Source organism: Adiantum capillus-veneris, chromosome 27, assembly GCF_014529385.1.
Source record: "Adiantum capillus-veneris isolate H3 chromosome 27, ASM1452938v2, whole genome shotgun sequence".
Taxonomy (NCBI): domain Eukaryota; kingdom Viridiplantae; phylum Streptophyta; class Polypodiopsida; order Polypodiales; family Pteridaceae; genus Adiantum; species Adiantum capillus-veneris.
This window is the reverse complement of record NC_140957.1, coordinates 142,230,297-142,243,493: the sequence shown is the minus strand read 5'-3', so window position 1 is coordinate 142,243,493 and position 13,197 is coordinate 142,230,297.

The window sequence follows — 13,197 nt, the reverse complement described above, 5'->3', positions numbered from 1 at the left end:
CTATGTAGGAAAAAGCGTTCCAAGATACTCATAAGATTTTGTGCATCTTCTAAAGTATGTGCCAAGAGCACTACATCATCGGCATAAACCAAAAGCATGATCATCTCATTTCCGATCTTAACCTCTTCTATGCCTTCTTGTTGCATAAAATCAAGAACCATACATTCCAATTCATCAATGAGTAGGCCAAAGAGGGTGGCATCCTTGTTTTACACCAATGGTGCTTGCAAAAAATTGTGAAATTCCCATTTCACATACGTAGTCGACATATCACTTTTTGGTAGGTGTGAACGACTGTATGCATAAATTCTCTCGGAACTTGAAGGCTTTGCATACGTCTCTAAATATTTCCTCTCGGTACCATGTCAAAAGCTTTCTTGAAATCCACAAAGCAATAGTACAACTTTTTTCCTTTCAATTGAGATGCTTCCATAAGAACTCAAAGAGTGACAAGGTGATCAATAGTGCTATGATGCTTTCGAAAACCTGCTTGGCCAAGTGCACGTTTTTCATTCTTTTCAACCCATTCACTTATCTTCATCTCCATGATACATCCAAATAACTTTGCCATCAAAGAACCAACCATTATAGTGTGATAGTTGTTCACATTGTTTACATCTCCTCCTTTGTGCAAAGGTTTGATCCAATTTGTACTCCAATCGTGAGGCATGCCATGCTGAAGTGAAAGTTTAAACATATCGCATATCCAATACCTTGTTTTCTCCCTTGTCCATTTAATCATTTTAGCCTTGACACCTTGAAGGTCCCCTGCCTTGCGAGTAGCAAGTTTCTCAAGCACACGGCATACATCTTCAATGGTAAAGAAGGGAGGCATAAACGAAAGGGAGCTATAACACTCCATATTACCAACATTGGGTTGCTCATAGAGGTTCTTGCAATGTGTATATATATCCTCAAGAGTCAAGTCACCAAAGCTCTCAACACGCTTACCTTTTAGATTTTGCTGAAACTTGCCACATGCATGTGCTTTCTCTTGTGCTAAAAGAAGTTGTTTTTTGAATTTCCATCTTCTCTTCTTTTTTTGAACAAGTGCTTTGTATGTGTGTGAAAGTTCCAAGTAGACTTCCTTGTATTTGCTTACATCCAAACTTAGCAAGTGTTTTCGGGCTTGACTACATTCCATGTCAAACCATTTCTTCTTGGTGCTACCCTTCTTAGACCTTTTGCAAGACATGTGTTTCACCAAAAAACATTGCTTTGCACTAGAGCAGATTACTTCTTTGAAAACTTTCCACTTGCATTCTAATGTTGGGCTCTCTTAATGCTCTATCATGCTTAACATTTGGTCCACCATATCAGCATATATAAGTGCTCTTTTCAAGTTTAGATGTAGGTACGAATGATTCACATCATGATTGGAAGCTAATGCTTGGGTATTTTACCACACTTGAGGTCAATACATAACATCCTATGATCCAATTCCAGATTCCATTCACCAAGTGTAAAGCTTTGTATGCATTCTAAAGTGGCTTTTGAAAACAATATATAGTCAACCACGCTATCACCACTGTGCTTTCTATGTGTAAAGTCATTGGTGCCTTGCCATAAAGATACACCAATTGCAATGAACATTCCGGTACTATTGCACATATGTAGAAGTGATTTTCCATAGTGATCCAGATCTTTTGTATCATTAGAACTTTAATCATACATGTATAAGTCATCCATTCTTCTTGAAACATGCGGCATGTCGACTTGTTGTGTGTTGTATTTGTAACGTATTTGTGCGAGCATTCATGTCTCCAAAGACAATGACTTCACCCTGGTCCTTGTAATGAGCAATGTCTTCCTCTAGTTCAATAAAAGGTTGATCTCTATCCATGTCCAAGCAAGCATAAAAGTTGGAGTCATAGTGAGGAATGTAACAACTAGCCACAAACATGAGTTGACCATTTGGTAGGATGATTTCATCCATAAGTAGTGTTTATACTTATCTTCTTTGACAATGGAAACATCTCTTAAACCCTTTTTGATCATACATGCTATACCTCCTTGACCTCTACGTTGCTTTGCAATTTTTGTCCCACATCAAAGAATGCACATTGTATTTGTCAAATCCAAGAATTCATTGCGCATCATGCTCCCATGTTTTGACAAGAATTATCATATCTGAGTCATTGGTAAGCTCATCAATGCCAATTCCGCATTCCATGGATACCCATTATAATTCCAAAAGCTTATTCGCAAGCGTGAGTTGATCTCATGTGTCTCTATTTTTTGGGTGGACTTGCATCCTCCTCAAGTGACTTTTCTTCTTGAGATGACACCTTAACCTTCTTGCTTCTTTCCTCATATGCTTTCGGACATGCATTTTGTTGCATAAGAGTATGATCCTCATATACATTACAACCCGTTCCTTTGAGGTAGACCCAACTATTCTCAAGGATGATCTTTCTCTTTACCTCATCAGCCATGGTACATACAATAGGTCGTTCTCCCAAGGGAGGGACTCTTTGTTTTTCAACTTGATGTGCACCATAAGCCATGATTCCAGACATGCCAAAGTATGTAGGAAAAAACTCTTTAATAGCAACTGCAAGAGATTGAGGTGTTTCCATGCTTTCCTCTTTGATTCCACGAATGACAATGTTCTTTGATTGTTTGTGTCGTTCTTGCAATTCTTGAGTGTCCACATTCTCTATATTCTTTGCTTGGACGATGGCTTGCATGATAGGTGATGTAGAAACCACGTTATCCTTACATATATCAGCTCATGATTTGGATGCATTTCTTATCTCAGAGAGAGAGAGAGAGAGAGAGAGAGAGAGAGAGAGAGAGAGAGAATGAGAGGAAAGAGGGAGACAGATAGAGATGATAGATTTTGTTACACTTTAAATCAATCTTGGAATCTACTAGTAAAACTCTATAGAACACTGATGTTTTGGATGTCCACCAATTCACTAAAGCATTTGGCAGAGACCAGTCTTTGAACCTTTGTTGAACATCAATGTACTCATGATTGTGATGCAACTTGGATAAGCATAAATTCTTGAATAGTGAATAGTTCATATAGTTATGGCTCACTTTGTCATCTGTAATGACGATGACTCTATGGTCACAAATAGTACCATATAAGCATACCTTGGGGAGGTCACCTAATAAAAATGTAACCTATCACGTGAGTTCAACAAAAGGGCATTTAAAGTTTTAGAAAGTTACATAAATATATATATAGAAGGGCATTATTTTTTCAAATTTGAAAAAAACTTACAGATTTTAAAAGAAAAGGGTACATTATATTCTTAAAAAAATTCACAGATAAGGGGTTTTACAAACATGTCTTGAACGCACGTGATATGGTAGTTTTACACATAGTGAACCCCTTGAGAAGCATACTAGGTCATCCAGGCCTATTGTGGACCGCCACATTGTCTATGTCACTAGATAGGTGTGAGATCTATCTAGGTGTCTAATAATTACCTCTTGATACTCTACAAGCTCAAGGGCTAACTACTACATTCTGTGTGTTTTCTTAGAGAATTTATTGCCTTTCTTTGGCTCACTACCACTCTTCAAAGTTTTCAACCTTGGGCACTAGCCCTCGCATGTCCTACCTCTCTGTAACCAAAGCAACCATTTTCTTTTTGCTTTACTTCTGCTTTTGAAGTTCCAACTCTTTCTTTTTACAAATTGGTCACGGTTTTTTAGACCAACAACCATCCCATTTTCATGTCACTCCCCTATCACCTTCAAAGTTTTTCCGAACTTGATGTCCCTTTTTCAACCACCCTAACCCCTTGATCCGATGCACTAAGATGTGGGATATCTTTGTAAGTATATGCATATGTTATTGCCGCATCTAATTTTTTTGGATCCATAAATTTGGTTTTGGTATGTGTTTGAACGATGTGATGAGGGAGATGGTGTGCGAGGTGGGACGAGGGAGGCAAAGCATGTAAATCCATAGACCATCAACTAAAGATTAGCAAGTATGCGTGGGCACTTGCATGTGGGATGCTTGGTAGCGGATATGGGCCGCCAATGCCGGGCGGTCAATGTTGGTGCTACGTGGTTGCTGCTGCCCATTTGCAACCCTCTCTATGGCCATGCCCTCCCCATTCGAAACCCTTTCTATGACTACATCCTCCCTTCCATGCACTGTTGCTTGGGACTCCCTTCCTCCTTCCTTTCTTTTCTTGAATGAGTCTCTTCCTATCTTCTCCCTTTACTTTGTGAGCCCGATTTGCTTTCCTCATCCCTTCACACATGTAAGCAACACTATCCCCCATTCCCATGTTCCCTCTTGTAGCATACCTTAGCTACCTTAACAATAGCATAGAATAATTATTTTGGGCACATTTTGAAGATCATTTTCAAATTGAAATTTCCCTGACATCTTGGAATAATTTCTTAGGCTCTTGGTATATTGGTTGGAACACTGTCCGATGCTACAGTGAAGATGATGAGATTATTCTACTTAGAGATAACAAAGCCAGGTAAAGTATTATTGTGAAAGTATTGGCATATGTAGAAGCAAAAAACAAGCATGGAAACAATAAAAAAGAAAAGATCTTTTGCGTAAGGAAATGCAATGTTGGGAGTCCCTTCAACTCTTGAAGACCAAGTTGAAGATCTTCATCACTGATAATTGTATAGCTTGATGGCAAGCACAACAATTCAATAAGTTTCTACTTAGGTTTTTGGATAGTGTGGTTGTTTTAGTTGTTGATTTTGCAGAGTTATGCCTTTAAGGAGAAAAATGAGATTCAGTCAATGCATTGGCACTCTAGTCAAATAACCATTTTTTTATACATAACGTACTACCTCAAGGAAGAGGAGGTAGTCATAACGATCCACTTCTTCATATCAGATGACAAGGTGCATGACACATTGTTTGTACAACATTTCTTTATGCTACACCATGATTGGTTAGAACAAGAGGGTGTGACTGAGGAGGTGGATTTCTACCTAGCCATAGTGTGATGCAGCAAGGGAGAAGGTGGAGAAGGGGTACATCGATGAATTGAACAATGTAATTGACAGATACTCCTATGTTATGCAAGGATTGTATTAAAAGAAACTGGATGCATATACATTCAAGCTAGACCACCAGTAGCCCATCATCCACCTACTTTCACATATAGTAGGATGTATCAAAATACCTATGTAGCACATCCCAAAGAGAAGGAAATTGTACATAATCACCCCTAAATCCATGAAGCAATCTATAATAGCATGCCCTTTAGTTTTAAAGCTGTAAACTAAGGATTTTTAATAATCTTTTTGTTGCGAAAAATGCAGTTATCTCACATTTGTGTCTCTTGTGTGTGTATATGGCTATCGCGTTTGTCACTGCCAATCATGATTACTTCCTTCCACGCTTGTCACAACTATCTTTACAATTATGTTCCAAAGAACACCCTTAATCAAGTCTATGCTCTAGTTGTGCAAATTAGCATATTGGGTATGCTAACTAGCTTACTCAGACCCTAGGCCGACACAAAATATAAGGTTTGCAAACTAGCATACTATATGCTAAGTAGCATACCTTTTATGTTGGCATAATAGCATATTGTATGCTAACTACCATATCAGGAATGCTAATTAGCATATTGGGTATGATCAGTAGCATACCAAATATACTAATTAGCATACAATTAGCATACTGTGTACACTAAATAGCTTGTCACAACTATCTTCACGGTTATGCTCAGAAAACCAGCCTTAATCAAGTGTATGCTCTAGTTATGCTAATTAGCATATTGGGTATGCTAACTAGCTTACTGAGACCCTAAGCCAAGGTTTGCAAAATAGCATATTGTATGCTAACTAGCATACCAGCTATGCTAATTGGAATATTGGGTATGCTAACTAGCATACTTTTTATGTTGGCATAATAGCATAGTGTATGCTAACTACCATACAAGTATGCTAATTAGCATACAATTAGCATACTAGGTATGCTAAATAGCAGGTATGATAAATAGCATGCCTACTGTGCTAGTTAGCTTCCTCAGACCCTAAGCAAGCACATAATATAAGGTTTGCAAACTAGCATACTGTATGCTAACTATCATAGCAGGTATGCTAAGAAGAATATTGAGTATGCTAACTAGCATACTCAATATTCTTATATATAAGGTTTTCAAAGTAGCATATTGTAAGGCTAATAAGAATACTGGGTATGCTAAATAGCATACCCACTGTGCTAGCTAGCTTCCTCATACCCTAAGCAAGCACATAATTTAAGGTTTGCAAACTAGCATATTTTATGCTAGCTAGAATACCAGGTATGCTAATAAGAATACTGGGTATGCTAGTTAGCATACTCAATATTCTTACTAGCACAAAATATAAGGCTTTAAAACTAGCATATTGTATGCTAACTAGCAAACCAGGTATGCTAATAAGAATATTGGGTATACTAACTAGCATACTTTTTATGTTGGCTAGCTTACTCAAGTGTATTCTATAGTTGTGCGAATAAGCATATTATGTATGCTAACTAGCTTGCATAGTATGCTAGCTAGCTTACTCAGACCCTAAGAAAGAACAAAATATAAGGTTTTCAAACTAGCATATTGTATGCTAACTAGCATACCAGGTATGTTGAAAAAATATTGGGTATGCTTACTAGCATACTTTTTATGTTGGATAGCTTACTCAAGTGTATACTAACTAGCTTACTCAGACCCTTAGCCATCAGACAGTATGCTAGTTAGCACACCCACCAAGTATGCTAATTAGCATACAATCATTATACCTGGTACGCTAGTAAGCACACCCACCCAGTATGCTAATTAGCATACCCAGTATGCTAATCGACACATAACAAACCCATTTTGGTCACAAAATAATCTTATAGCACAAAAAGTGGTTCTTAACATCTCAAATGAAAGTCAAAACAAGTTTGGACGTTGATATTGGGAACCCATCATGATATTACAATATCAAATGGCTTTACATAGTTTTAAATTCTACAAAAATTCTACTGTTATTAACTCCATAAAGTTACATCACAAAAATATACATAGGAGAGACGTGCTATTGCTGAGCCTTTTTGCCTTACCCACGGCGCTTGTATTTACGCTCCACTGATTCCTGCTCCTACTTAGCCTGTTTGTTCTAAATATGCTTCTCCAATCTTTCCTTGTCTAGTCTTTCCCTCTCATTAGGGAAAATTTGGACTCACAAAGGGGCTTTATAAGGAGTTTGACTTCCTCTCTCATGTCCAAAACGGGTGTGAGGTAATTTTTTTGCAAATCAACTCTAAACTTGGCGAAGATTTGACAGTTAGAATCTACTCTTCAAGCTCTTTCTATCGATATATAGCACGCCACGAGATTCCTCATATTTTGAAAGATTCTATTTTTGATTCTCTTGTGATGTGACAACTCCGTCTAGAATCTAGAGAATAAAAAATAGAATCTTTTAAAATATGAGGAATCTCATGGCATGTTATATATCAATAGAAAGAGCTTGAAGAGTATATTCTAACTGCCAAATCTCCGCCAAGTTTAGAGTTGATTTGCAAAAATTTTACCGCACGCCCGTTTTGGCCATGAGAGAGGAAGTCAAACTCCTTATAAGGCCCCTTTGTGAGTCCAAATTTTCCCTAATGCATGTCGTTGATGCTCTGCATAATGAGATCTCTGATTTTTCAGCTTGAGTAACATACTAGTTAGGAATGCCGAGGGCTATGGATATACATTAATGGGAACACTTGGGCACAAAAAAGGAGGATTTTCTCTAGATATTGCTGATCTTTTCTCTAATAAGGTTGTTGTCTGGTTTGTTGAACTCTTGGCCTATTCACTTTAGTGTGTGTGAGACTTTTTGAGAGAATTGCATTATTGATGTTCTATCATAAGCTATGCAATCTCTGAATTACCTTAATAATGCTTATCATTCGTTTTGGTAGCTTATTGTGGGGATCTAAAGAGAAGAAGGTGGTGGATTCTAGCAGTAATTTTTTTGCTTACATATCATTACCGACCTAGTTTTGTTGCTTTACTACTTGGGATTTAGCATGAGAAAGACAAAAGTTGGGGTATGATGCTCTATTTCCATGGAGCCCATTGACTAGGGTCTGCTAACTCTGGATTGATAGATTTATGAATTCACTAACTTGGAATATGATGGATTTTGGGATTAACTCGTATTTCTCTGCCTTTTGCTCAAAAAATTGGATTTGATTCAAGTGGCATGACTTGGCTGAGTTCTATATTAGGATTTTTATCCTACACAGAGCTGGCATGCTCTGCTGGATATGGGTTGGGATATCAATTTAACTGATGCTTCAATACTAAGGTGTGAGCCTACTTTAGACATAAAGATTGCTCTCCCTAGTTAGGGGGTGAAAGCGTGGTTTGGTGGTACAAAAAAAGTACCTATTTTACTTCTACCAATGAAAAAGTGGGGATTGGTAAAATTTTTGTAGTTTAGGTCAAAACTTTTCGGACCTTGTGTTTTTAGATTCTTCTTTTGAAGATCTATCCAGTGATATATAATATGATAGGTAGTTTTTCATGTAACATATAAAAATTGTAACTCAAAGATTTGTCAAAGGTGCTGTCAAGGACAATCCTTTTTGTACCACCAAAGCATACTTTTAGCCTGGGGGTTTGATATTTAAAGAGTTTTAAGGAATGATAGTGGCACACTGGGATTTTATCTTTACCTGAGCTTCACTAACTGATAATTTCTGTTGGATGTGGTCTTGATTGGGATCCGGTCTAGGGCTTATTTATTGATCTTCTTATCCTTATCTCAGGCTGTTGCTAGTCTTTTTTGCTGGGACTAGATTCTATTTTCTTAATTTGGTTCTATTTGGGTATGGTCTACTGCTTACAAAGATTATTTTTTGAGCTTGCTTAAATAAACACCACCTGCTAGTTTTAGACTTATAGTAGTGGGTATTTTTATTTCTACATTGAAGGGTCTCGTAGGGTCCACTATATGGTAGTGTTTATTCTGACAATTTGGAGTTAAAATTGGCTAATCCTAGATTTATTTACTGTCTTGCTGGCTTCGTGTGCTGACTTTGCTGGTAATTTACTAGCTTTGATCACTTTTATGCTAGCCTGACTTTTTTCACCTCGCTGAAGTTATTCTACTGTGGTAAGATCAAACAAGCTAAGCCTTGTAGAAATTCCATAATGGCCTTTTGATTGTTGAACTTGCTGAATTAGTGTTAAGCTAACCTTGGTTTGTTTTGGTCTCTACTTAGGGTATAACGCTATTGTTTACTAACTTGGGAACACTCTCACTTTTATGGTAGGAGAGGGTTGATCTAGTTGAATGGTTTGACTTTGAGACATACAACATGATTGTTGTTACTTTGCAATACGTTTCAAATTACTTTTTGAAGCTGTAATTACATATTTAAGTTTAAATTAGGGATGACTGGACAGATTGGAACTCTTTGATACGGAAAACGGTTACTCTAAAGGCTAGAGCATATGGTGCTACTCTGAGAATGTAGTTTTGATAGGGATATTTTAAACTTCAAAAAATTTAGAAATTACCTGGGTTTTTTGTAGTAAAGTACTACTATTAAATACTTTCAAAAGCGTAAATAAACTAAGAGTTTAAAAGTCTTTGTTTGGACATTACAATTTGATAAGAAGTAGAAATTCTTAAGTTTTTTGCTCTTAAACACTATTTAGGACGGTAACTAGTCTGATAAAGTTTAAGTTGGACATGGATAACAAATGATAGGTTCTTTGAAGCCTGCCATACGTAGCCAAGTCTAACATATCTGTTGTCTTGACCATATGGATGCAGGTGAGAATTCTATCTTGACTTAAAAAGGTTTAGCATGTTGCAGACCGACTCTGAAGACCCTTGAGGTTTCAACTAGAATAACCTCAATAGTTTTGTTAATTTTGTATAAAATCATTAGAGTGATACTTCATTCTTATTTTGTTTTACATTAATGAATCAAAGACCGAGTCATTTCTGTACAAATCCTTGCGTAGTCATCTAAAGCCAGTCGTATTTTGAACCTCATGTTCCTTTGTGTATATGTATTTAATTTAAATACTACAACACACACACACATGTATGTATGTATCTATATATATATATATATATATATATATATATATATATATATATATATATATGTTTGGTAGAGTGCATTGACGACCATGTGAAGCAGACAGGCTCACTATTCATGTTGTACCCACTCCCATTTGGGGTCAGAAGCAAGCGAACAAAGGAATTGAAGGATTCTACAGGCCCTTCTTTGCTTGGTTCTGACCCAAGAGAATCAATACAATTCACGGTATCTCCACATTCATTTGGCACAGCGGTTTAGAACCAAGAGAAGGAGTCCCTTGTGAAATTATTGACGCCCCTATTCACTGAGTTCTGACCCGTGCGTTGAGAGGTCTGTCAGAACCATGCAAGAGGCTTAGTTATTAATTTAATACTCTAAAGGTATTTACTCGCTTGGTTCTGACCCGCTTGTTTAGTAGAGTCAAGGACATGGCAATAGCAGTCGCAACCAAGCAAGTAAGGACATAAAGAATCCCCCAAGGCCCATATTTGCTTGGTTCTGACTCGAGTGATCGTATCGATACTATCCATGCATATTTGGGGTCAGAACCAAGCGAGAAGAGGGCTTGAAGGACTATTCAGGCCCTTCTTCGCTTGGTTCTGACCCAAGAAAATTTATCAGTACAATTCACGATATCTCCGCGTTCATTCGGCACAGAGGGTCAGAACCAAGCGAAGAAGGGCATGAAGAATCCTTAGTTATTCATTTAATACTCTTCGCTTAGTTATTCACCCGCTTATTTATTCATTTAATACTCTGTCTGAGAATCATTGGCTTAGTTATCAATAACTGATAATGAAGCCTCTGTGACCATAGCCTATCTAAGCCCACTCACTTACAATGCCCAAACAGAGCATTAAATGAGCAACCATAGCCTTGCACGATCAGACAAGGGGTCATTATTACACTATGCTTTTAACCTCACAACTATGCATGGAGAATCTCAACCCATTGTTACCGTGCTCCAACCTTAACGACTACTCTCCCCTTGTGCCCTAACCCCGTGACTAAGGTGCGCACATACGTGAAACACACAGGCAGAGGAGAGCTAGCCAGGGTGCATGGGAGAGAGAGAGAGAGAGAGAGAGAGAGAGAGAGAGAGAGAATGTCTCTACAATATCCAATGGCATCGAGGTCGATGGGAATGCGACATGTAACAACGCACTCAAAGCTTTGGAGGTCGTTGAGGGCACGATCGTGAGAGGTGGCTGAGAGAAAAATCTCAAAAAGGCAATGACAGGGGTGATGTCCACGTGACAGTAACAGACTCAAAGCTTTGGAGGTCATTGAGAGCAAGATCGCGAGAGGTGGATGAGAGCAAGATCGCAAAAACGACAAGGCCAATCTATTTCTCCTATTTGGAGATGGTGACGCCGACCCCTAACTCCAAAAGGACACGTGGGTTGGCCATCACACAAGGACAACTAGTGTAAATGCAATAAACGAACTCATATTCTCATGCAGTATGGTCCACCAAATGTCATGAAAATAGACATGATGCTCATTAAGGAGGCGCATGGTCCAAAGTTTAGAGGTAAGTAACCCCGCCTTTGAGCGTCATCCTGCTTCCTTGTAGAGGTAGAATCAAAGCCCAATAGGGAGGAAAGAGAGGATCCCACAACCGTTCAGCCAAAGTCCACGAGGGAGAAGCTTGCCAATTCAGACCCTAAGCCAATAAGGGAAGATCCCGGTGGGCCAACCATCGTAGAGCAACATCAAGCTAGCAAAGAGCAAGAACGTGTCCAAGAAGACTGGCATACTGTAGAGAATATCAACAAAGGAAACGAAGAGGAGCTATAAATGCTTGTCAATTCAGCACCTCTTGGATCACATATTCCTCTTTCTAGACGATCAGAGGGGCCTCCATTATCAACCTCAACCGACAAGATTTTCTCTCCATGCTTGATTTCTCCAATGCCAACGTAATGGATGCAATCGTCCACGCTGCGATGTGGTAAGGATAAGGTTCATTATGTGACGTTGTTGGGTCAGTATCAAGTAAATAGGGACCCTCAAAAATTTACAAGGTTGCTATTCGCTCAATATTGACCTTAGTTTGAGGTCAGTACCGAGCGAATAGAGACACTTGGAAATCTTTAAGGCAACTAAACGCTTGGTATTGACCCAGGTCAAAACCAAGCGATGAGGGACTTATATGAATATTTCAAGATCCGTATTTGCTTCGTTTTGACCTCTCTCTATATATCTAGTAACCATTTTAAAGGATAGTTCTTTTTCATGTCAGATACGCTATCTCATTTCTGCATGCAAATGTGTAAGATAAAATCTATGTAATAGATCCGCTTATATCACCTATGCTTCAGAACAACGTAATGTCATTTCTGACACTGTTGGGATGGTTCAACAAAGTAAACTGGGATCTAGCGTTCTTTTTTATCACTGCCTACAATCAAAGGTGAGTTTTGTGTCGGTATGCAAAGGTATGTTGGATTTAGGGTTTTGCTATTTCTCATCGTTGATAGTTTTGATGTTTTCATTCTATGTAGTGAACATTGGAGTCTGATGTTATTTGACAATGAAGCGAAGTTCGTCTACTACGGAAACTCCAAGAAAAGTAGGGGATTCCATGGGTATGTAAAGGAATAAGGGTTTTCTTTATGCTTTTGTCTGTTTCTAATGCCCTATTGAGAAAGTGCTTACGTATGTAGTTCCACGAGAAAATTTATTTGTTGTGTGGAGCACATTTTGTTAGAACATGATCTAGATGCTGCCATTGAGTATCGATGGGTTAGCATGCCCACTCAGATTGATGATTTCAGATGTGGCTGGAGGATGTGTATGAATTCTATGCTCCTTCTAAGCCAAATTTTGGATGTACCAAACATAAGTACGCATGTTGCTTACTGCTTGTATTGCTGCAATGCCTTTATGAAAAGAAGATACTTCTTTACTTAATTTCTTATTATCACGTATCTACAGGACCTTCAATTACATAACTACAACCCATATGATGTGCGCAATATTTTTGTAATAGCCATTCATCATATTATAATTTTGGTGCATTGTCGGTCAAGAGAGGAAAGTGCATGAGCTCAGGAGTTTGAACTAGCCCGCATCCAAGAAATGAGGTAGAGGTACCAGCAGACTGAAGATGAGGTCAAGTTCGAGACATGGAAGAAGCAATCAATAAATATTATGAGAACATCACAGAA